General features: G+C 42.3%; 1 protein-coding gene across 2 annotated transcripts in view; it reads right to left on the reverse strand.

Annotated features, from left to right (window-relative positions):
* Positions 1 to 25,017, reverse strand: part of SLC25A18 (solute carrier family 25 member 18) — a 284,586-nt gene extending 259,569 nt beyond the window's left edge. The window contains exon 1 of one of the 2 annotated variants that reach the window (XM_085652170.1): positions 24,828 to 25,017. The gene's annotated coding sequence lies outside the window, so the exon portion shown is untranslated. Of the gene's footprint in view, positions 1 to 24,823 lie in introns of both variants that reach the window. The other variant, XM_085652171.1, reaches the window with a different exon arrangement.
* Positions 25,018 to 25,417: the final 400 nt, after the last annotated feature.

Here is a 25,417-nt window from a genome sequence, read left to right on the forward strand (position 1 = left end):
CCTGCAGCAGTATTGTGCAAACGCCGTCCCATGAAGCGCATGCCAGTAGGAAGTCCAAGAACATATGGATCATGTCAGCCCAAAGAGCAGGGAACTGGGGTAATGCTGGCAACACCGCCAGATATTTTATAGATTCTGGCCGGAGTCAGGTAAGCCCGATGAAGGATGTTGTGCTGAATGTATTGTAATCGTGCGTTACCCGAAACCTTGCATAAGTAAGCAAGTGCCCTGTGCCACTCCTTGGGAGTCATGGCCCCTCCCAAGTCCAGTTCACACTACTGTCACAGGGAGAGGAGGTCAGCAGCAATTCCATCCACGATGGCTCAGACAATAAAGGATACAAGTCGCCGCCCTTTGCCATGCGTGAGGAACACCTGTGTGAGTGGGTGGTTGGAGGGTTCAGTATCTGTCACATCCTATAGGTGCTCAAGCTCGAGGACCAAGCGTGTGCGGGTTAGAAAACGTTCTGCCAGTAAGCCAGACAGTTCTGACAGGAGGTCAAAGGGGATCAGGTTGTCCCCCTGAAAGAGGTCCTCAGTGGGGTCAAAATCAATGAGGCCCACAGCTCCACGCCGTCTCATTCTGCTGCGGTCCTAAAAGCCACCAGCACCTGTAAAGCAAAAGGGGATGCATATGGCTTCACTCCTGGTGCTATCCGCAAGGCTAGTCTGTGGCAAGCTAACACCAAGTGAAGCAGTGCCAGCTGGGAGGTTGGTATTTGCATTTAGGGGAGAACTAGCTTTTGTATTTGGTGCACCACGTCTCTTCCAGACACGACCGATACTACGTTCAGGCTCCGTCCTGTAGCCTGTGGGCGGCTGCTGCAACTATGCCGTCAGGTATTAATGTTCAAACTTCAACACCCCCAGTCCGCCTTGGTCCGTGGGAATCTGCACTTTCAGCAGAGGAACTCTGCGCCTGCCAGCACTTCCCCAAAAATTTCCAGGCATTCCATCCAACATGCGAAATACTTTGTGTGGAATGATTAGGGGTAGGTTGGCGGAGTGGTAGAGTAATCGCAGGAGCAGCCAGAGAAGTGGGTAGAGAAAAGGCTCTATTCTATCCTCCTAGGACTAGTATAAAGGAAAGAGAAACCATGTGTACACATAGATTTATCACTACATATAACCAGGAACATCAGAAAGTGCATCAGGCAATGTCTAAACATTGGCATTTTTTGAGGGGGGATCCTATCATTGGTTGACTGGTTCCCAAGCGTCCTATGATAAGCTATAGGGAACCCAAGTCAATGAGAGATCATCTGGTTAAGAGTGATTGTGACACTGGTGCAAAACGTCAAACCTGGTTGACCCAATCTTTTTGGCTTCAGAAAGTGCTTTAAGTGCCAAGCATGTAAGAACGGAGAGAATTGTACATTCATTGAGACACCCTTTAAAAGGAAAATTAAGATAAAGTGTTACCTTACATGCAAATCTGAATTTGTAGCATATATTCTCACATGTCCCTGCAGAAGAATATATGTGGGGAGTACCACACTGCCAGCCCATAAGAGAATACTGCAAAATATACGTACCATCATTGACAGGGACCGCAGCTACCCTGTTGCACGTCACTTTGAAAAACAACACCAAGGTGATCCCTAAGTTCTGTACACAATACAGGCAAAAGGCCTGAAGGGTGGAGAGATACTTCCACAAACTGGAAGCCAAATGGGGGAAGGGATACGTCCTCCCAAATAATCATCAATAACAAGAAGTATCCCGCCCAATGGAAACCGATACTAGATATATTAGATAAAGGCACAATTCTCTACTAAGGAGGTCGGATCATATGTCACTATACCAAAATTGGAAACAAAACCTCTTATATAGTAACCCTCACACACACACTCTAATACTGTCATGCTTCATCATCGGGTTCACCCTGGCTCCTAAAGCCCAGGTTGGGCTCGACCGTATTTCAGTTCTGAAATACAGCAGTGAAACACAAGTTACAAAAAGAAAAAGAGGGGGCAAGAGAGAGAAAGAGCTGCGAAAATTAGAAACTTTGGATAATTTAGAATTGGACAGTAAGGAACAGATGGGTCTGAAAATGGACGAAGAATTATACACCTGTCTTCTCTAATTATTGTTGTTTTATGTTGGTATAAGTTGCATCGCCTATCTCAATGTCTATCTACTCTTATTAAGATATCCTTGAATTGTACTGCTATGGATAATGATCTTGCATATCATGTGCATCTCCTGGCCTAAAAACCCAAAGAACCCTATGAATTTGTGATTGGACAGATGTCTAGTCTTATGGGTTTATGAGAAAAATAACATATATAATACTTGTTATTTTGAAAACACGAAAAAATTATTTAGTGGTTGGTTGTGCTCAGTAGCTGATTAATTTGAATTCCTGTATTCCTACCCTATGAAAAATTAGTTCCTTTATTATTGCTTTGGCCAATGAAGAGCTTCCTATTTTCTGTTACGGAGACATCATTTTTTATGGCATTATTGCATTTTATTGAGGTGATTGAAAGGAACATGTGGAGATACACATCAGGCACTTGGAAGATTGACTTTTTTCAAATGAGATGTGAAGATAAGGATATCTCACATGTAATTGCTTTCATGTTTTTACCTGCTTTTTATATACACAATTCCTAATGAAATAGTTTCCATAGGGATGATCATTGTCCATCATCTGAACATTTAGCAAGCTGCATTTTTCTAAACTTGCACCGAAATTGGAATGGATGGCTATTTGTAAATATTCACAGGAATTTCTTATTGTGGCATTATGCATTTTAGCATCTCACATTGGCCAAAAAAGGAAAATATGAAATAAAGAATTACAAGAAATTTTGTAAGTGAATACCATTTCATTTAGCCTGTATATCATTAAAATGTATTATATCTATCACACCTTTTCTCCTAACCTGAAGATGTATTCTATGTTTATGTTACACGTTATTATTTATTGCGCCCAGAAGATGGCGCACACCGTCGTGATCAAGGCTGCCGGGAGTAGTTGAAAAGCATTGACAGTATGTCACTCTAAGCGCTCCAATAAGGTTTTCTTTGAATAACTAACCGAATAGTTCGTCCATATCCCTCTGTCTGTTAGTGGATACATTTTCTACATATACACACACACACACACACACATACACACACACACACACTCACCCCGGTAGTAGTGACACAATCAGCGAAGTAAAATCAACACAATCAGACGCCTCCTTCTGTGCAGAGATGCAGGAGCTTTGGCTGAATAATGAGGTTGACATTGACACGGATACAACAATAGAAACAACTAAATCCAAACAACCCAATGTCAGCAACAGGCCGCTATAGGCAATAAAAACACAATTTAAGACAAAATCCACATTTAACCTGATCATGATACGCGACTCCATTGACATCTTTCATGAGAGTGTGGTGGAAGAGTTAAAATAACTAAACGTGAAAACTCGATATTCCAAATGGAAATTCATCAAAAGAAACAATGAATACGATCAACTCATGAGAAAACTGAAGGAAGACAAGTCATTCGAAACTCTGATAAGAGTGGTAATATTGTTTTGATGTCCACAAGTGATTACACCAATGAAGCTTACAGACAATTAAGAGACAACTCGTGCTACGCTAAAAGTACCATGACGGAAATGAAATCGACAAATACAAGATACCATACCCTATGGTGGCATGGAAAAACAATGAAACATTAACAGCTCAGGAATACAAATACCTGAAAAATGAACATCCAGTTGTACCCACGATTTATTTAATTTATTCCTAAGATCCACAAGGATCCACTCAGACCACCTGGTAGGCCAAAAATATCAGCCAGGAACAGCCTACTAGAAAATACCTCACAATATGTTGACTTTTTTCTCCAAGACCTAGTGAAAGCCCTACCATCTTATGTATGTGACACTGGGGATTTCCTTACAAAACTGAAAGATTTCAACTGGAAACCTGGATACCTGTTCATAGCTTTAGATGTGAGCTCGTTATATACCAGTATGCAACACTATGACGGATTAAGGGCACTGAGATTTTACTTGGACAAACTAACAGAAATGCCAGTGGATCAAAAAGAAATGCTCATTGCAATGGTAGAATATATTTATGTTCAATAACCTACTGTATAGACAAGTCAGAGGAGTAGCCACGGGTGCCAGCTTCTCCCCCAGCTATGCGTGTTTGCATATGGGCTGGTGGGAGGAGCTGGTACTGAAAACTCAATATCAACAGGTAATGATTAAGAACATAAGAATATAGTTACGTTTTATAGACGACTTGTTTGTGGTCTGTGAGGGTAACATTGAGGATGCCAATGATTTTATGATTTTATCAAAGCTCTGAACATCAACAACTTAAACCTGCAGTTTACAGCCACTATCAGTGACACAGAGGTGAGCTTCCTAGACACCAAAATCTATGTGCTGGATGACAAAATCGAGTCCAAACTATATCATAAGTAGAGCGCAGGGAATTCCACGCTACATGCGAGCAGCTCCAATGCCAAGCATCTGATTAACAGCATCCCCTATGGGGAGATGCTTCGGCTGAGGAGGATTCACAGTAATGATGATGATTTAAAAGAAGCTCAAACCTCAAGCAAGATCAGGTTTCTAGAGAGAGGATATTCTAGAAGTGTTATTGATAATGCCATCCTGAAATCTATGCGCAGGGACAGATATGAATTACTCTCTACAAACCACCCTGGTGAGTCAAGTCCTGATACAAAACTTTCAGCAAATTCTAGTAGAACCAGTAATGAGTTCAGAATAATCATATAGTATAGCCAGCAACAAAAGCAACTTCAATCAATCATATCACGCAACTGGCCTATGGTACTTAGTGATCCTATCATAGGGAAGGATTTACCAACTCGATCTTCCATCACATAAAGTAGAGGTTTGTCAATGAGGGATGAGCTGGTGAAAACCAGCCCAGAGGTCATTGAAAATACAAATTGGCTTCAGACACACAAAGGCTTCTTTAGGTGCAAACCCTGTACGGCATGTCAGCAGGGAGAAAACCAAACCACTTATATGAGACACCATAGCACAAAAAGTATTACAATATCCAAGCTTTTAACATACAAAACCGAGTTTGCGGTATACATACTAACTTGCCCTTACAACCTACATTATATAGGGAGCACCAAATTACCGGTGCACAAAAGAATTTTACAGCACCTCAGGGCTATCAGTAATCAGAATAAAACCTACCCAGTGGCACACCATTTTAAAAGTAAACATAACTCAAGAAGCCAAGACCTTAGATACTTTGTGATTGATACGGTCCCACCAAGTAGACGAGGGGGCAACAGAGAACATCGGTTATGTCAGTTGGAAACCAGATACATTTTAGAGTTAAATTCCAAACATCCAACAGGACTGAACGTGACCGAGGATATGTATACTTGCTTATGAACTGGCTTTGTGAATGGGTATTTTTAAAAAATGTGGCATGTCTATCGAAATTATCTGTTAATTTATTTGCAAAGTTTTATCCTGGGTCTTATCATGGTTTTATCTATGGATGGTTTAACAATATATATAGATGTTTTAAGTCTAGTATTTTACTATGATTTTTTAATATTATTGTAGTTATTTACATAATGATGATGATTTTTTCAATATTATATACTTTTATACATTTGTGGCTACAATGATAGAAACCTAAGAGAGACTCATGAGTAAATTTGCAAACTGCATCATTACACTACCAAGGAATTTGCACAATTTGCATTTAAGCCAATGAATTAGCAAATTGTAGGCACATTTATTTATATATTGAATTATTTATCTAAAACAACTTGCATTTTGCACCAATCGGGTAATAATACCGATATCATTGGCAATATATAAATCATGTAAATGCAGACAAACAACTAGCAAAACAACAGAAAACCAAAAAACCAAACTACCAGATTAAGGCCCTAATTTAAATACCCTTTAAAGACCATGTAACATTTTTGACACAAGCTCCAATACTCTTGTGCGCTATGATTATTGAAAACAAAAACACACAAATTAAAAATGAAACGCAGTTGGAGATATATAAACTAACATGACTTTGGTAGATACTTTGGGCACTTACAGCAACTAGGATATAAACATCAAGCACTCTTGCACTTTTTAGCACATATTCACATACGCCAAACATTATGGATCAAAATATAAATTCAAAAACAGGCTATATATCAGGGTTTGATGTTGAAAGTTTGAATGGAAGTTGCTTTTATAAAATTGTTTTTATTTATCTTCTATCATCTAAACTTCCTCACATCAAAAAGATATTGAATTGAAATTTTAACCCTGTATCTATGTAACAGCTGAATAAGGAACCTAAAAAGAAAAACTACAAATGTAATTTTTCTATGTTTATGGCGTTATTTGCACAAGTGATTTCAATTACATTGGCACTGGGCACTTTAAAAAGATCGAATGCAACGTAGTCTGTCATGTGATCAAGGCTCCCGTGTGAGCTGAAACGCGCTCTGCACTAAATAAAGAAGATAAAGCACTTACTTTGTGGTGCGGTTCCATCTTTGGGCTATCCAGTGAGAAAATGAAAACGAGTGGATATAGATATATATATATATATATATATATTAAACCAATCCTGAATTTCTGGCATACGAAGACAGGCGCTGACACCGTGGGACGATGTATTAAAGAAATGTTTATTTCAAAAGGACGCCCATATATATATATATACACACACACACATATATATACACATACATACACATATTCACTTAAAAAACCATAGGTTTCACACATGTTATAGTTAGCTGTACATTTCACTCGTAAAAAAACAATGAAATTCCACGTTATAGTTAGATCAGGTAACTATAACTTGCGCGCCCACAATAAACTGCTGATGACGTCACATAGTACATCACTCATGACATGGTCAGTGACATCACTCATGACATCAATGATGACATCTGAAATTACACATTGTGGATTGCGGTCGCGCAAGTTATAGTTACCTGATCTAACTATAACGTTGAATTTCATTGGTTTTTTACGAGTGAAATGTACAGCTAACTATAACATGTGTGAAACCTATGGTTTTTTAAGTGAATTTGCAAGGTTTTGTAAATGATAATTCCTAACTATAACGTGTGTGAAACCTATGGTTTTTTCAGTGAATTTGTACGTTTTTTTAAATGCTAAGTTATGTATTTATTTATTTATTTTTTTCTGGTTTTTCACTATGCGCACACCCTGCGCGCACGGTGCGCTTCGCGCAGCGTGCGCGCGCTGTGGGCGCACGGTGCGCTTCACGCACCGAGCGCCCACGTTGCGCAGTCCATGCCGTGCGCGCCTCGCCTTTATTTACGCAGTAACATTTGTTTTTTTCTCCCTTGTGGGTCCTTTAATTTAATAAATGTGATTGTTACTTCTTTATTTTTTTTTTTGTTTTGTTTTTGCCGTGCGCGTACGGTAAGCTTACCGTACGCGTACCCCGCGATTTTTAAAAAAAATTATTACATTTATTTTTCGTACTTTTGGGTCCTTCTTGGACCCCCTGACAAACACTAGGGGGTCTGCAACTCTCTTCGTTGCCCCCGTTTCACGTTCCCCACCTTTGTTTCTCAGTGCGAGAGACAGAAAATGGCGGCCGACACTTCCGGATTTCGACCGATTCAAATGTTTACAGTCATGTAACCACCAATCAGAATTGAGCTCGCGCACGGCACCGTACGCGTACGGTAAGCTTACGGTAAGCGCACGGAGCGCGCTTACAGATATATATATTGATTTAAATGCTATTTTCTCAGGACCTACTGAACAGATTTACACCAGACCTACAAAAGGCACATCCTTGACCTGAGGACTACCTCTCTGCCAAATTTCAAGTAATTCTGTTCAGCCGTTCGGGCTGTAGCTGTGTCTAAAGGTCCTATGGAAAAATGCATGGGGAAAACGCGTTTTGGGACCCCCCTTTTTTCTCAGCCCCCGCTTGACGAATCCCCCCGAGGCTTTCAGGGTAGGAGCGGAGCGTAGCGCCCCATTAGTTTTGAAAATTTCGCGAGGATTCGTCGACCGGCGCCAAAGTTATTCCAAATAGAATGTTGCGGATTTCCTATGGAAACACGGTCCTAACTATAACTATCTACTGGCGACCGCCAGTAGATAATATATATACACATACATACACATATATATATATACACATACATACACAAACATATATATATACACATACATACACACACACATATATATACACATACATAGCCACACATTATATATATATATACACATACATACACACACACACATATATACAAATACATACACACACATTATATATATACACATACATACACATTATATATATACACACACATATATATATATATATACACACACATATTTATACATATACACATATATATACATATATATATATACATATACACACACACACATACATATATATCAAAAGAAAACCCTTTCAGGCATAAAGTGACTCATAAATTATGCAAAAAAAAGAAGCAGAGAACTCTGGGTAGTTCTCAAGTTTAGGTGCAGAGCAGCTCCAGTATAGAGCAGTCTCAACACCAGTGACTCTCTAAATTTGCTCACCTCAAATGTCTGCTTTTTTATCAAAGTCTTTAAGCGTAGGATTAGCACAGTGCCATCCACGCTGAGATAGAAAGGCGTGGATGGCCTGGTCTCTAAATTGCAACACAAGAGCGCAGAGGCGTAGCAATGACAAGCAAGGGAGGGGGGGGGGGGTCTCCGCTCTTCAAGCGGCCGCCGGTCGGCAAATGCAGTGACCGCCACAGGCGGCGCAACAGCTAGCTACACCACTGCAAGAGCATGATTAAAACAGGACTAAGGGTGCGTGTAACCAGTATAAGCACCAGTATTATCATGGCAACTGAAAGAGATGCACTAAGGAAAAATAGGGCAGAGACATTATTTGCAAAAACACCAACCTCGACATTACAAATGGGCTGGCCAGACTTTAAGCCATAAATACTCCAAACTGGTGCAACAAAGCTGATAAGAGGTGACAAAATAGTAGGAAGCAACGTCACTGGAAAAATATTTGAATGTGGCAGGTTTCAAGAGGCTTGAGGATGTTTACAGTTCCTACCTATGAAAATCCTAATCCTGAATTACTCAAAGAATGGGGTGATAATACTGAAAATTGTTCGAGAATTATTATGACGAATCTAAAGTATGCCTGGCTAGAGCGGGCATAAATGATACAGAACATGGAGATCTTGATTAACGAAATAAAGAAATGGATACCAAGGAGAATGTTTTTGGAATGGATCAGTTCCAGAACCAACACATTGAAAGAAGATATCTAACTGAAAAAACAACAGAAGTTTATTAGAGATCAAAGGGACTATCAAAATGGAAGGATTTTAACATTTGGTAGGAAATATGACAACTTGATGTACAGGGAATTTGAGATGGATAGTGTGCCCCCTGAATCTGGGAGTGTGGCAGTGGAGAAAGATACAGAGAGTGAACAGAGGGAGAGGACCTATCAGAAAAAAAACCCACTGAAACAGAGTTATCAAAAAGTGTGATTTTTTTAGAGGAATTCAGACAGATAAAGAAAGAAATCAGCAACAGTGGAACAAGGACAGGGGAAGAGGAAAAGGAGAAAGGGGAAGAGGAAGAGGCAGCGTAAAACAAGGAGTGGAAGGTTGAGCAAAAGACAACTCCCGTATATGAATACGAACAAGGAGTCAGAAGATGGAACAATAATGGATAAAAGAACAAATGTGGTAAAGTTTACAGACAGTGCCCTTACAGCAATGGAAACAAAATGTATTGGAACAGACCTTATTGTTCTGTCCTACTAACCCCTTTAATTATTCTCAATGTTGTATTGATTTGCATTAATTCCACAGCAATTTAAAGCTACATAAAGAGCATGCCAGTAGGCATTGTGACAAAAGATTAATTCCAGAGGAAAAGCCTATAAGTAATCTGTGTTTTAGTGACATTGAGTTCCTTTTCACTTTAACAGTACTAGACTTATATAACTTCAATGTGGGTGACCCCTACGTAAATGTAGCAAATATGGAAATTTACTTGGACATAAACTGCCGGAGTGGCTGTAAAGCCAAGTCAACCTTCTAGCCAACACTCCCATACGATGCTATTGACACATTTGAAAGGGTTGTAATACACGATCTGAAAAAATTAGCTCGTAGAAGGTGGTAGGGAACAATCTTACATTGGCCCAGAGGGGAGTGTTGACAGATTTTTAAAAAATGATGCATCATCATCAGACAATAGGGAAATGTGGTTGTGCTGCCCAAAAGTATGTACTTTGAAAAGAGGAATACAAGCAACTTAATATGGCTGACTGTTACGAGAGAGTTAACAAGAACACAATCACACATAGCAACATTGAATATCATGAAAAACTGAGGGAATGGAGGGACAAAGGTTTGATAGAATGGAAAGACTTCAGATTCTTTTACTGTGAACATCCCAAAATACCTGTCCTCTACCTCCTAACCAACATACATAAGAATACGAAGAGCCCACCTGGAAGACCTATTGTCTCTTTTTGATGTCTGCTTGAGAAAACATTCAAGTATATTGTTTTTTTTCACCATATCTGTGTCGGCACTACCTCCATACATTCAAGATAGTAAATATTTTCTCTCACATATTGAAGGAATACATTGGGAGGATGACTTTCTATAGCTGACTTTAAATGTGGGTATTTTTTATTCAAGCATAAAGGACAATGTTAATGCGTGCAGATATTTTTTGAGGGCACGCTCACTGACTTCCCTATTACACACAGAAATTATTCTAGAAATGATTTTGTTCTGCCTTACAAACAATATTTTTTTGCTATACAACGAAGGCACAGCGATGGGCACTTGTTTTGGTCCAATCTATCTGAACTTACTGTTGAGATGGTAGGAGGAGAAGGTAGTCAGCGCCTTGGAAGCTTCCAATTCACATGTTGTCATGTGGATACCTTATACTGATGACATTTTAGCAATTTGGAGGGGAAGCTGGAAACTCTGTACCCTTGGTGACCACTGATTGAATTTGAAACTTACTGCCAATATGAGTAGGACGGAGATTGACTTTTTGGACATAAAGATAACAATCAAGGATAATATGTTTTAAACAGTCGTACATAGGAACATACACTACAAAAGACCGGCCAATGTTTCTTTTAGATGTGATTTTTTGAAACCAGCTTCTCAGCCCAATATATTTCAATGGAATACTCAGGCTGGTCTAGTACATGGTGATTTGTGAGGCACCAGGTTGTGGGATCGATATGTAGAGACTGCAAACTTCCCAATGCAGGTTTCGCTTCATTGGAGGTCACATCATGCCCATAGATAGTGTCAGAAACTGGGTTATTAATTTGGGAAAGACAGACTCGAACTCAATAAACAAAATAGCAACTTAATAAACACAAGCCAAAATACCATTCTTTGAGAATCTATCCTCAACTCCCGGTAGCTATGGCACAAGCAGCAGGCAATGCCCGGATAAATGTGTGATAAGTTCAAACAGTAAAAATAATTTTAAAGCATAGAACACAACACAATAAACATCCCAAACCAATTCAGACAAATAGAGAAAAATGAAATGAGAAAAAAAGAGATGCAAGGGGGACCAGAGATACGCAATGTAATATTTTAAAGGCAAAAAATGGCTAGAAAAGTAGAGCAAGGCAGAGTCCGAGGTTGTGGCACATGTGGGTCCCTCTAAGTCAGATACATCATTGACAAACTCCTGCTAAAACTATTGGCCTTGGTGCCAAAACGTCTGAGGAGGACCAACCTAGATTTCAAAGCCATTTCAAATGTCATTTTATGAGTTGGAAGGATTAGCTGACTCACCATGGTCCAACGTTTTTCACTTTGGCCTAGTTTTTCAGTTCTCAAAATTCTCTAACGGTGGAATGCTGGAAGGCTTGACATGGTTGGATACCCCTAGTGAGCAAGGTTTCATGAGGCTGAATACCTTTACCGAGAGGTCCTGCTCAGCCTGTTTTCAGTGCAGCAAAAAGCGCCAAGTGGAAAAAAGCGTATTTTCTTCCTTGATTTGCAACCTTCTCGGGCAAGTTCAACACCTTGTCTCGAAGAAACCGGGAAACAAAATGACTAAGTCCAATCTTTGCTGGGGAAGTTCTTTCTGGTAAGTCCTATAGCCCCCAAGACAGGCTTCTAGGCACTAGATCTTTCTCCAGTCAGGTCTCCTGCAGGGTTCAGTCTGTTGTGGTCAGTTGGGACCTCTTAGAGTAAGAAGTTCCGCTTTTTGGGTCCCTGGAGTAGGCAAATAGAAGGCCAACCACTTGACCCTTGGACAGCAGCTCCTGGTTCTGGTTGCCAGTAGAAGTCAGGACTCCGTGACTCCTCTTCTTACAACAAGAGTTAGGGTTTTTCTTGATTCCAGCAGAGTCTTTTCCTTTAGGTAGCACTTGTTGTACTTTGATATTTATATGGCTTTTCCTTCCACAGTGGCTGTTTTGGGGTTAATTGGATGCATGTTGTAACTGCTGAATCCCGGAGTCTGCACCCCCCCCAACCCCCCCAAGGACTTTCTTAGCCCTGTATTCTATGTGGTTCGAGCTGTATATTGTGACGGTCATCGGCTGTAGCAGGCATGGGCCTGGCCGCACACACCCCCGCAAGCCCTCAGGCAGCTGTGGGAAACGAGGTAGGCAGTCCGAGACCCGAAGGGACTACAACTCCCAGGAGGCAACGGGGCAGGACTTACGTAACCTCAGCTCACGAGGGGGAACGGCCTACCCTATATAAGCACCGCCTCAGTGAGGAGACGGTGCTTGACAATCATTCATGGAAGCCGACGGCGAGGGAACACTTCCAGTTCCCCTCGCGTATTCTGAATCCTGTAATCCCGTCAAGCTGGAAACTCGCGGACGCTTGCCTTCCCGCTTGGAGTTTCCGTCCCGTTAAACCTGCCGGGCGCCCTCGCGCGCCATCCCTGACCCAGAGTAACCCGAGACCACAGATTGGAGCTCCGAGGGCGGACGCTTTCCTTCCCGCCTCGGAGTAAGTCTTCTGCCTTAAGAGCGGACGCTTTCCTACCCGCCGGACGCCGTGGTGCGCCGTTCCTGACTCCGCGGATCCTGTGAATATACTGAGGAGCTCTGAGCGCGGACGCTTTCCTTCCCGCCTTGGAGTGAGTATGGTACCTTGAGGGCGGACGCTTTCCTACCCGCCTCAAGGTCGAAGATACGAGACCACGCCGTGACAGGTAACAAGTATCTCGTCACCCTGAAATATTACACATTATTCTCGCAGGGAATCAATTCCGAACCGCTGTCTGTGAGATTAACAGGCAGGCGGATTACGTACAGATACTATTGTTTATGACTTGTATCCTAAGCAAGGGGGTGAACACAGTACCAAGGAAGGTACATCTACTCCTACCTAAACCTGTGAGTACCGGAAGGGTTAAGCGTGGGGGGAGCGGGGGTTGTATAGTGCATACCGCTAACACTGATAGATGAACTAACCTCTGTCATTTGTCAATTGTGCAGGACGTTGTTAGGAGGTGCCTATACTGCTGCATTCCCCTGCTCGAGAGCAAGACCCTCAGCGCTACCACCTTAGTGCTTTCACTTCCCTGTTCTCGTGGGTGCTCTTTCCCAGAGTTGTGTCCATTACGCTGTGGGGAAGTGCGCCCTGGAGAATAGGGGGGACTTTCTGCTTGAAGTCGTCCCCGCTGGCTGCTGAGTAAGGTTAGTGGCTTGTTCTTCTCTATCTTGTGCTACTGACATCCCCGACATATATACACTGACCACTCCACAGATGGAAGGTATTGGCTTGTGCAGTTGAGTCTATCCTCGTGTGCCTCCTTCATCCATGAGTAAGCATAGCTACACGTTTGTTTATGATACAGTTTCAGTCATATTTATACACTGAAACAGTTCAAAATATCCCAGACTGCACTCACACACTTTTGTCCTTCAATTAGAATCTAATGCTTAAGCCACCTCCCTCTCACCTATTTTTTTCTTCTAATTTACACAGTGGCATAGCAATGAAGCATATTAAGAAAACAACTCGGGCCATGACTCATGGCATCAAACTCCCCATATAGGTCGTACGACAAACTGTGCCATCTACGACTATGGAGTCGCGTGATACCCGTCCACAAATGCACTTTGGTGTCTCATTAGGAGTATGAAGCACTGTATGAATGTAACCAAACACAAGGTGCTAAAATCCTACAGCACTGCAAGGCCATAATAATGGCAATGCAGTACTAGTGAAATCTCTATTGACATAACATATCACTGCCTTCTATGAACGTAGAGAATTTATTTAGACCCTGATCCATGCACAAATGGATGTTTGTGTTTGGATCTGAATTCTGGGTTGATGCACCAGTCACCCACTCTGCAATTTTCTCCTGAAAAATGTCACCAGAAAAAGCCGGAGGAAATCCATCTGGATAAAAAGCTAAGGCATACATGCAAAACATTGAGTATTTGGTGTTGTAAACACTGATTCCACATTTTAGGCTTCATTCGGAGGTGGAAACCGGAGGAGAAGTAATTATGTCATCCATTAAATGCCCAACACAATGGTGGCAGTAATTACTATGTGTACTAATTATAATTTGAATTCTACAGAACACTGTTTCCCAAACTGTGGTCCGCGGACCCCCAGGGGTCCGTGACACATTCCCTGGGGGTCCGCAGGCAGCAGTTTAAAAAGCACTGCAAAGTTCCTTGTATAATTAGCAGTTTTCGAGCAACAATAAAAGTGTCAAGATAACACCAGTAATTAATGTACCTGCTGGAGAAAGATAAGAGTTTTGTCCAGTGGCAGCTTTGGGATTAATACCCTACTGCAAAGAACGTGTACCATGCAATTTAAAAAACTGTATTTTATGTGCATAGGTCAGTGAGTTACTGCTTTTGTCAAAGAGATTCTTTTGTTTCTGTGCAGCTCCTAAGTGACAATCGTAATCTAGCACAGTGACCTATAAATTGTCATCAAAGAGGTGCTTTCAAACTGCATGGTATAAGTCTTTCATTATCCTGATGCTGCTAAAAAAAGGTTTATTTGGGTGGAAATACATTTTTATTGTTAAAGTCAATTCTAACCACTGTGTTCTGTTATGAATCCTGAGTTTGTGCTTCTCCAGACCAAGCACTCTTTAAAAATGCCTACCAGTATGAATGACATGTGAATCCTACACCTTCTAGTCCCCTTTGCCTTATGTAACATTTTCTATACACTGATTTGAACGAATGAGTCATTGTCTCTATATGTGTGTGATGTTAAGTGTTCCTATAGAGATACTATAAAACAAATTAAATGCATGTGACAGAGGGGCTAAGGAGAGATGACAGACACTGTTGGAGGGTGATAATAAGGGAATAATTGACGAACCCCAACAATGATTGTCGTATCCTGGTGCATAGGAAGGTCTTCATTTACTATTCTATCAAAGCTAATACAATTCAATATATAATGATAAATGTGTTGCAGACTGCACAATTGTTTCCAAAAATCTTTTGGGGGGTGAGGGGGGAGGGGGTCCCAAAGTCCCCTTTGTAGTGGTCAGGCTCCCTCACCGCACTTGGTGTGCACCGTATGGGGACTGGTCTGAAAATATTTGCCAGGGCTGCTTTGGGTTTCTAGTCTGGCCTTGGCAGGAGCAAGAGCCTCGTAGAGTGAAATAAAACCAACCATTTCAAAGTTAGTCACGGAGATGCAGCACCAACCTTCCCATCAAACTTTTTCGTTTTTTGCAAATTCTTTCAATATCAAATATTGAGGGGGATACTTACAACAGAAGTGGCAGAGCGTGTTGTTAGCCTCCTTGGCTTAACAACACTCTCCGCCACTTCAAAAACGCAGGGCTGAACCATATTTACAAGAATATGGTGGAGCCCTGCGTTTCCCAATGCCCTGGCACTACACTTAGCAGTATAGGGCCAACGCAGGCCCCCTTGCACCATAGTGCAAGGGTGTCTCCATGCAGGGGAAGATTATTTATGTACAGGAAGGTCCCCCTTGAAATCTTGAAAGGCACTTTTGTCACTTCTAAATGTGCTTCTTAACGCAGCACAGATGGAAATTACAAAGTGTCATTTTTTTAAAGATTGTTTATGTGCAGGAAGGGTCACCTTCCTGCACATAAACAATCCAAGGCGTTTTGTTTTTTTCATGTGTGCTTGACAAGGCAGCACACATAGAAAAAGCAAAAATGAGGAGAGGGAAACCATTTCTCCTTGTTTTGCCAAGTTAAGACCAGGTTTTCGCTCGTCTTAATTTTGGCGCTGCCTCCTATTTACGCTGCCCTTGTAAATAGGGGGCGGCGTCAAAATCAATGGGTGTTGGGGTGGAACGCCCACCACAACACCCACTGCCCGTGGCTTAACGCTGCCTTGTAAATAAGGCGAAGTCCCTATCACCAGTGGAATGTCGCAAAAAGTGACATTCCAATGGCGATAGGGGCTTGTAAATATGCCCCTAAGGTCCTTAGTAATTCGAGTATTTGTTTTGTGTGCACACGTGTCTATCTTTTTCGAATTACTGTTTAAATGTCTGAAATTTAAATACTACAAATTGATTGGGGGTCCCTGGCTTCCAGTGGTGACTCAATGGGGGTCCTCAGGAGTCAAAAGTTTGGGAACCATTCTAGCTCATGCAGGGCAGAGACGATAGCCTTAGCTTTGTAAACCTTCCCTGCCACTGCAACAGCATGCCCACCATGCATGGTATGCAGAAATGGGTACTGCCTGCAAACGTGTGACATACTGGTTCCAAAGTGCAATAAAGCAAGGATCTTAGCAGACCCCCTCTCTGTTGAGGCACTTTTTATTGGTTGAACTATCCCTGGCTTGAACCAAGTACTGAATGGGACCACGCCACTTAGAGCCAACCAACCCCCTTGCCTCACAGAGATCTCATGAGCAACTTCTAATGGCCTGATTAAGAGAATGTTGGCAAAGTGTAAACCTCTGAAAAAGAGAAGTAAAATAATTATCTCCAGAGGATACTCTGGTGGTGAAATTACCTTCATCGTTTGCATAACATTATTGAGGTTTCACCGATGGAGAATTCTCTGTTGTAAACGACATGTATGGAGGAAGTTAAGCTCTTTCTTGAAAATTATATGTTACCACACATTTTCTAAATCAGACGCTAAGTAACAAGCCTAGAGATGGAATCAAAGCAGCAAACTCTTGTTGATAATGCCTTATCCCTGTAACATAAAATACAAATACATTCTACATGTCTACATCACATAACTGATGGAGAAGGGGAGAGGCAGGGAGATTAGTGACACAGGTGGGCGGGTCGGTGGCACAGGACATCTGTTATCAAACACCCGCTGAGTGACCAGCAGGCTCAATCACTTTTCTGGTATCTTCGTGCGCACAGCAGGCAGGATGCATGCCGGTTCTTTTTCTCTCCGGGCTTTATCAGGACTTTTAGACAAGTCGGTCTCCGTAGCATTTCACGGTTGGCACCGACAGCACGTTTCTTGGCTATACTCAGGCATGTACTTTTTTCTACAGGTTGATTTAACAGGTCTGGGATCTATATTCCCACCAGGTGATTACAGGTGCTCGCCAAATTTTACTCTGTGATGGACCTTTACCTTATATTGTGAATACCTGCAGGAACGGCCACCTCTTGTTGGAGCCACAAGCCATAGACTATCTCGACGTTCGATCTTTACGCGGATTACTTTTATCTGTAGGTACAGGCACTCGTTGCGTGAACGGCAGACCACAGACTTAGTTACAACTATTTGAGACTTTGACTTATTGCAATTTGTGGGATCTGGCACATATTGTGAAGGAACGCACAACTGTTTTTTCTAATTAAATGTCTGCTTACAGACATTCAGAATCTGCGCTTACACATTTACTTCCGGTACTCTGTGTTTTGGGGTGCTGGGTTTCTTTGCCTATACCTTCTAGCCTTGAAAAAGTACGTTGGCCGAAACACGCGTCGGCTGCCAGTGTGTTTTTGTATGTGGATCTTTTGAGAAGAATAGAATAAGAGAATAAAGAGAAAGGAATGTTTTACAGACTCCCTGTGATTACTAGGTTGGTTACTGCCTATACTACACTATGGACTAATTCAGTGTGCCTCGGCATATGTGCATGTCATAAAATACATTGTATTGAACTCCCTCCTACCAGAAGAACGTACAAACCCCTCCACGACCTTCTTCTGGATGAAAGTCAAAACAATCCTGCTAACAAAACACCTACTTCCACTTTCAATGCCAGACTCTTCCCTAGCCCTAAATTCTACACCATTTTCATCCAGATTAACAGAGAACAGGCAAAAGAGTAGAATACCTTCTACCTAGCTCCTGGAAATACGGGCGCACACCGTACATTATGTAATAACTGCTTTATTCTTATGCTCACTGTAACGCATATGATCGCTGTGTGTTATTTTACAGTGCTGGGATACCCCCCACTCTACAAAATTCTCAATAAATAAACAAGCATCGGTAAAGCCAATAGGTTGCGCCTATGCAAGAGCAATTGGCTTTGTCAATATATTTTAGTCAAGTTAAATACCAGTGTGGCTGTAGTATGGCTAAAAGCAAGCAGTGTAAATGAGAGTGGGGTGGAGTGTTGTAAAGTGCAGTGGCGTGGAGTAGAGTGGAGTGTTATGGAGTGGCGTGAGTGGAAGGGTGTAGAGTGGAGTAGAGTGTCAAAGTGGAGTGCAATATATAAACAAGGCCTTCTTTGTTATAAACAACTGCTGTTTGAAACTAAGCGTGAGTTCTTTGCCGAACAGATTAAACTAGCCAGTAACTCAGCAAAAGAATTATACAAAGTAGTTACCAGGCTGGCACACCCACTGCCTGCAACTATCATAACTAGTTTGGATTTCTGCGGGGAAATCGCTACTTTTTTCAAGACTAAAGTGGAAGCCATTTTCAATACTTTTAAGGATCCGGTGGGTAATGTTCCAGGATCTAAGGTAGGTCCTGCATTAAAATATAGTTTGGATAGTTTTCCCCCCTATATCCTACTCAGATACACGTAAGCTTCTTTTATATGCTAAATCAGGTTCACCTCATGATCCATGCCCAGTAGCAATAGCAAAACCTGCTTCTGAACCCATAGCCTTGACTTTGACACCTCTTTTCACTGCTATGTTTTCCGAAGGGCTTTTTCCCAAATTATGGAAAATGGCCTCGGTGCTACCGCTCTTGAAAAAACCTAGCTTGGATACTAATGATCCAAGCAGCTTTCGCCCCATTTCACGCCTCCCTCTGCCCGCTAGATTGGTGGAAAAATATATGAACACTAAATTGATTGCCTATCTATGTGATGCCAAAGCCTTGGATCCCACTCAATTTGGGTTTAGAGAAGGGCATAGCACCGAAACTGCCCTTCTTAAATCCACGGAAGAGATTAGGAGAGGGTTGGACCAGGGAGGTAAGGCAGTGTTGATCTTGCTTGATCTCTCCGCTGCCTTCGATACGGTCCACCATGGAGTGTTGATGGACCGTTTGTCGGCCTGCGGAGTAAGGGACAAAGCTTGGTCTCTCCTTAATTCCTTCCTTTCTGACAGACGTCAGACAGTTGCTTTGGGTGAGTTTGTCTCCAAACCTTTCTCCCTTCCATGTGGGGTTGCTCAGGGATCTTCCCTGAGCCGCACGCTCTTTAATGTTTAGGTATCTCCTTTGGCCACTCTGATCGAGTCTTTCGGCTTCTGTTTAACCTCATATGGCGATGATACTCAAATTGTAATTTCTTTGCAACCAGGGCAGGAAAAGGCGTCGGGGGAAAGGCTACATGATTGTATGGGAGCAGTGGGAGGCTGGATGACGCAAAATTGCTTAAAGCTTAATGCTGGTAAAACAGAGGTGATTTTGTTTGGTAATAATGCTAATCTCTGGGCTCCTTGCTGGTGGCCAGAGGCTATGGGGACTCTTCCAGTACCTTACAGAAAAGTTAAGAACTTGGGTGTAGTACTGGACGAACATCTCACTATGCGTGACCAAGTGAATGCCGTGGTCTCTGCCACCTCCTATATCCTTAGGACCTTAAGGAAAGTTATACCTCTTTTGCCGGCAGACTGTAAGCGTACAGTGGTTACGGCCTTGATTATGTCAAGACTTGACTACTGCAACAGTCTTTATTTGAATATGCAGGAGTGCAATTTACAAAAACGTCATACGCTCCAGAATTCAGGAGCTAGGCTGCTTACTGGAACTCCGAAATGTGCCTCTATTTCTGGCTCAATAAAAAAGCTTCACTGGTTGCCGGTAAAGAAGCGAATTCTTTTTAAATCCCTCTGCTTAGTTTTCCGACCCCTTCAGGATACAGACCCACTTCATCTGAAACAACAATTTCAGTGGCATGTGGCAGGAAGATCGCTACGCTCTCTAGGAGCAAAACTAATTGTACTTCCCATCACAAGGAGAGCTAGATTGGGTGGTAGAAGTTTTGTCGCGGGGGCAGCCAAGGCCTGGAATGAGCTTCCTTTTAGTTTGAGAAACTAAGGATCTATTGTCATTTAGGAAAGCGCTCAAAACATGGCTTTTCTGATTTGCTGGCTTATCGGTTGTTGGGAGGACTGCAGCAAGCGCCGGTACACCTTAGGGTAGCTGTGCGCTATAAAAGTCTTACTAACATAACATAGAGTGTTATAGAGTGGTGTAGAGTAGAGTAGGGTAAAGCGGAGTAGATTGTCGTAGAGTGGAGTGGCATAGTGTGAAGTAGTGGAGTAGAGTGGAATAGAGTGTTGTAGAGAGGTGTAGAGTGAGTAGTGTGTCATAGAATGAAGTTAAGTAAAATGGCATGGAGTTGCATAGAGCGTTGTTGAGTGGAGTAGCGTCGTAGAGTGTTGGGGAGTGGCAAAGAGTTTAATGGAGCAGAGCGTCATAGAGTGGAGTATCGTGGAGTGGAGTAGAGTAGAATAGAGTGGCCTAGATTGAAGTGTTGTTAAGTACAGAATAGATTGGTGTAGAATGCAGTAGCATGGAGTGCATTGGTTTTGAGTAAAGTGATGTACAGCGCATTGGCGTAGAGTGACGTAGAGTGCAGTGGTGTAGAGTGCTGCAGCACAGAGTGCAGCGGCGCAGAGTAGAGTGGAGTGGCTCAGATTAGATTGTTTCAGAGTAGAGTGAAGTGGCATAGAGTGGAGTAGAGTGGAGCAGCTGGGATGTGGAATTCCTATTAGCCCCACCCCCAGGACATATTGTTTGGGGTCAAGGGCAACAAGTTCTAATGTGTATTTTGTCCTTGGGACAAGTAGGCCTAACCCCTTACAGCACAAACTATTTGGCTACCTGTTTACAGTAACACATTAAGGATCAGGGAGGAGCAATGTCTGCACTTAAGGTAATATTTGTGTCCATGGGTTAATGTTGTTCAAACTTGTATTTATGGTTCATTAATGCAAAGCCTTTATTATTAGGGCGAGTCCTCTAAGTAAATGTTGTAAGCTCGGCCTGTACTACTGACATTGGTTCTACTATAAAAATGTGTACACACGTTATCAAAGTTTAGCAATACGAGGCTATGTATAATGCTCCCAGAATGCTCTCTGATTAGATGCAAATATCTGCAGAGGCTTGAAAGCAAGCTTTAGGAGTCTTTGCTTTCAAAATAAAATGTTCACAAGAAAATGCAAGTAGGAAAAAAAACATTTTGCTAAACTACTGTAAACTTTGAAGTACCATTTCTTTGCAACATCACTTAGTAAAATGAGTTGATGTATGCTAGCATATCACAAAGATATTCGTAATTGAAAATCAGTGTAACTAGTTTCAATAGGATTGCGGGAAACATAAAAATAAACATACATTGGCAAAGCCAGCAGGTCTGAAATTGATAGTCAGCGTTTTGGTTATGTCAATGTCTGACTTGGTTTGGCATGGTTTTTGTAAAAACAAATTGGTGTGGGAGCTGCCGGGTCCTCAACATTATAACAAACATTGGCAAAAGCAAAAATGGGTTTTGGCCTCAAAAAGCACACATTGCCACAGTAGTTCCTGGCACTGAACACAACTACTTTGTGTGCTGATATGCTCCTTGTGAAAGAGCAGAATGCGGTCACTCACAGTGAAGCCAGCTGATAGACAGAGACGGAATTTTAATAAACGCAAAATGCCATGGTTAACGCCAGACCGAATTAGGGGTCCAATTATTAAAGAGAGTCTCAAAAGAGTCCTTGTTTTAACTTCTTTTAACTTTCGTGAATTTACAAAAAGTTATAAAAGTGGGACAAGAAATAGTTCTCCTAAAAAATATTTGTGAACTAAATTTAGTATGAGCAAATATGCATGTGTAGATTTGCTCATGCGAAAATCTGAGTGTTTGCAAGTTTACTTTCCCTCCAACCACTTTGCCATGGTCAGGAGTTAAGTTCCAACCTTTCTCAGTATGGGAAACGATGAGAGAAGAGTTGGTGAAAATCCTTAAAACATGCAAGTTAGTGGGTTTGTACAGACTCAAAAGGGCATTCCAACCCTGGAACTATTGCTTACCACTACCTTCAACCCCAGTATGTAGATCTGCAGAAACATGGCAACATAAGGGAATGGCTAGTATTCAAACCCTATTATGCTATGAGCCTGGCATAATCAGAGAGGCTATATCAGAGATCTTATATAATGAGATTGCTGCCATAATTTGTTGCCGCATTACATGGCACAAAAGGGACAAGTGGATTTTGTTACAGGACAAGTAGATTTGTGAAGCAACCTGCCCCCATGGACAAGTAGATATTTTGTGAAATTCCACACCCCTGGGTGCAGGGTGGAGTAATTTAGAGTGGTGCAGAGTAGATTACTGTGAGCGGAGTGGTGCAGAGTAGAGTGTAGTGCATAGAGTGCATTGGCGTAGAGTGCAGTACAGTGAAGTACAGTGGTGTAGAGGTGAGTGGTGCAGAGTAGAGTGCAGTAGTGCAGAGTAGAGTGGCGTAGAGTTCAGGGCAGAGTTCAGTCTTGCGGAGTAGTGTCATAGAGTGTAGCGTGCATTGGCATAGAGTGCAGTAGTGTAGACTGCAATAGAGTGGTGCAGAGTAGAGTGACAGTTTATTGGTGGAGAGTGCAGTGTTGCAGAGTAGAGTGTTGTCACGTGCAGTGGTGTAGAGTGGCATGGAGAGCAGTGGCATAGAGTACAGTGGTGCAGAGTAAATAGAGTGGCATAGAGTGCAGTAACAGAGTACAATGGCATAGAGTGGCGTAGGGTGCAGTGGTGTAGAATGTTGCAGAGTAGTGCAGATTAGGTTGGCGTGGAGTGCATTGGTTTTGAGTAAAGTGGTGTAGAGTGCATTGGTGTGGAGCGCAGTGGTATAGAGTGTAGTGGTCAGAGTAAAATGCAGTGGCACAGAATAGAGGAGAGATGAACGGCGTAGAGTAAAGTGGCGTGGAGTGGTGCAGCGTACATTGCAGTGACAGAGTGGGGTAGCGCGGAGTAAATTGATTCAGAGTAGAGTGAAGTGGCGTAGAGTGGAGTAGGGTAGAGTACAGTGGCGTTGAGTAGAGTGGCATAGAATGGATTGGATAGAGTGTACTGGCATACAGTGGCATAGAGTGGAGTGGCCTAGACTGGAGTGGTGTGGAGTGCAGTGGTGTGAAGTAGAGTAGAGCAGGGTAGAGTTAATTGGCATAGAGTAGCGCGTTGCAGAGTAAAGAGGCATAGAGTGGAGTGTTGCAGAGTAGACTGGAGTCAAGTAAAGTGGAGCATGTAAGGTGTGGTAGCATGCTGCCATTGCAGACAACACATCTTCAACTGAAATGACCATTACATTTGCTCGGACATACAGTTTTACTGATAAAAGTATACAGCACGCAAACCATTTAAATATATGTTCCCACCACCCTTCAGAATTACAAAAAAATACGTTTTGTTTGTGCTTCCCTAATTCTGAAATATCTGCAGTTAATTTACAGACATTTATATTTTGTTGTGTGCTAGAAAAAAACTAACACTGTACAGCCTTCCGTCCAGCACTGAACACCCCCGGTAACCAGAACGTTTGTCACTTAAATCCTATCACTTTGAAGTCAGAGAAAGAAAAGTAAACACCAAGCTCCTTCAGAAGACAGAGCCTTACATTTGACCTATCTTTTAATGACAAGATGAGAACAAGATTTAAAGGCCTGTTTTAAGAAATCAATCACTGGTGGAAGGATACCATAAATAGGGTATTGGTCAGGGAGGGACAAAGTCAAGATGGGCAGCTACACCAAAGAGAGCCAACGGATAGAAAGCAAGCAAATGTGAGTTGTAAACCACATAGCCAATGGTAGGTAATGGACGGAAAGCCAATTGTTTTTATGTAAAAAACTGAAAACATCAACATAGCTATCTCAGAGAAAGCATTTTTTAATGGCCACATGTTAACATATTTGGCACTACATAAAACAATTAGGCGAGTATTCTTCCACCGACTCAGATTGAGATATTAGGAATATTTACACAACTGCCAAGTGACCTAAATCAAGAGTAAAACCTTCAACCAGTCTTGGCTTTTTAGTCAACTGTGTAATTTGTAAACCCGCATTTCTGATGGGATATTTTAAACTACACAACCCAGAATGCATAGCGCCACTCAAAAGGCAATTAAGGCTGAACGCGTCCCAAATCATGAGATAAGAGGTGACTTGACAGTCATGGAGGGCGTAAATTAAAGCAAGGATAAGACATATCGACATTACATTTGAGAATGAAAAAAACAGTCTTCAAAACTGTGGAAACCTCAGAGTCGAGTAGAGAACGTGTTTTGGCGCTTTTCTGACTGAACTCACGCCCCCTTCGCTATGGCAATGCAATGCGCTCGGCGCTCCAACTCTTACAAAGCAGCGAGAGACGTGAAAAGATTAAACAGGAAAGTTTCCTCGCTTTACCCACACAGTGGCGCCATTCATCTCTTCTTGGATTCCTTCCAGGCGGGAAGAAAGGATGCGGTCCCTTTCCCCGATGACAAGAGGAGTGCTTCCGAGGGCGGAGGGGTGCCGGGCTGTTCCTGCGGGTCTGGGTGCACCACGAGGGCTTCGCGCGCTTCCTACTGAGGGAGCGCGAGGCCGCGCGGCGGCTGCGGGCAGCTCCTCCCAACGATGGAACGGTTTCTCCAGAATATAATTTCAGAACTCTCCTCCGCTGGAGGGCCGATTAGTAGACGAGTGGTTTCGAATTACAAGCGCGGCTTGTGGTTCCATGCTTTATGGTTGTCTCCTTCAACTTTATGCTCAAGTCTCGGTCACATTCTCCATCCTCCCTCTTTACGTCACGCCTGTGCCTTAGGTTCTTATTTATTGAAGTGGAGTGGTAGCCGGCAAGGCCGTGTTCATTTACTTTTGCAATTTTAATACAGAGCGGACATGGTCCGAGGGCAGGAGGCACCGGAAGATGAGGATTGTGCCCGGAGTTTGTTTCCATTCTATATTTATGTGAAACCAAATCAAGCGGGGAAGCATAGCGCGCGTGGAGACCACACCTTC

Source organism: Triturus cristatus, chromosome 4_1, assembly GCF_964204655.1.
Source record: "Triturus cristatus chromosome 4_1, aTriCri1.1, whole genome shotgun sequence".
Taxonomy (NCBI): Eukaryota; Metazoa; Chordata; class Amphibia; order Caudata; family Salamandridae; genus Triturus; species Triturus cristatus.